A 1,684-nucleotide genomic window follows, 5' to 3' on the forward strand; every position below is an offset into this window, starting at 1 on the left:
CGGCAGTGGAGATGGTCGAACTCCTGGGCACTATAGAGTGTGAGGCTCTGAATGTAGCGAGCCATGTGTTGACCGGGGCATGTGCCATCGTACATTGCAAAGCATGGTTGGATGAAATCCAGCGGGGAAGGTTTACTGAGTACCTCAGCAGTGAAAGGGGATGCTCGGTACGTCTTTAGCATCTTCTGAATGATCCGAGTGGTGTCCTTCTTGACTGCACTCTGATCGATTATTTGCGACAGCTCGTTAATCTGCTGATTAACTTCGTTGATACCATCTTCTGCTATGGCACCAGGTGGATTTTGTGCGTCCACTTGTGCTTGTAATGCAACATTCTCCTGCCTGAGCAGGGTGATGTGCTCGTGCATTGTACCTAGTTGACTTTCTAAGCTCCGGATTTGTGCTTCGAGGCTTGCCATGCTTTGTGGGCTTGAGGAGTTTTCTTATTGAGTGATTTGTGAAAGTTGCAAAAGTTTCTCAAGAAATCGAGACCACAGACGGTGCCAATGTAAAAGTGTTATTTAGTTTAGTCTAAACAATATGTGGTTAAGGTAGAGGAGATGGGGATAATAGATTGGAAAGACCGAGTTCGTTCTGAGTGAACTGCCTACATATCTATCTCTCACTTCTGGGGGGAGAGTAGAATCAAGTCTGGCATAGTTCATACAGATGGTATTTATAGCTGATGAACGTGAGGATCCAACCAATATGTGGTTAAGGTAGAGGAGATGGGGATAATAGATTGGAAAGACCGAGTTCGTTCTGAGTGAACTGCCTACATATCTATCTCTCACTTCTGGGGGGAGAGTAGAATCAAGTCTGGCATAGTTCATACAGATGGTATTTATAGCTGATGAACGTGAGGATCCAACCAACATGTGTACTGACAAGCATAGATGTATGGTTGGGATTGAGAAGGAGTGTATGGATGGTGTTGGTAGGAATTTTATAATGATGGGGAGTGGTTACAGTGGTTCGTATTTTATGGTAATGGATTGTGTAAGTATGGATTTGGTAATGATTGCATCTAGAAGAAGGATGATGTCATTAGATGGAACGTTCTGCGTGAGGATGTGCGAGTTGAGCTACTTTGGAGCGATCTCATAGATCGGGTGCTTGAGCTGATGATGTGCATTGCTCTGAAGCCAGCTCAGAGGACGAGGGCATGAGGTCGGTATGGTATTTCCGTTATGCTGGACATGTGCCTGATATTCCTGAATGAGAATATCACTCCCTCACAGTTCCATAATCTATGACTTCATTAGCAATAAACACACTGTCAAGGATTTGTTTATCCCCCATGAATGCACCCTGAGTACGTATCGGAAATGAGTGAGTGGAGTACTTTCTTGATTCTAGAAGTCAACATATCTTAGAAATAATCTTGTATATTCCTCCTATCAAGCTTATAGGATGATAATCACCAATAGAAATGATTCCTTCTTTTTTAGGTATCAATGACAAAAAGGTGGTGTTATTCCTCCAATCCATAAAGGCTCTATCCTGGAAGTCTTCCACAATCGCCATTATATCATACTTCATCACATTCCAAAATCTTTTGTACGACCCCTATTGGGAACCCGTCTGGTCCTGGTGCCTTGTCACCTTTAAGATTTTTAAGTGCTTGCAGCACCTCCTCTTCAGTAAAGTCTGATTCCATCTCCTCCCTTTGTTAAACATAGAA

The sequence above is a fragment of the Coptis chinensis genome, chromosome 1, assembly GCF_015680905.1.
Source record: "Coptis chinensis isolate HL-2020 chromosome 1, ASM1568090v1, whole genome shotgun sequence".
In the NCBI taxonomy this organism is placed as follows: Eukaryota; Viridiplantae; Streptophyta; class Magnoliopsida; order Ranunculales; family Ranunculaceae; genus Coptis; species Coptis chinensis.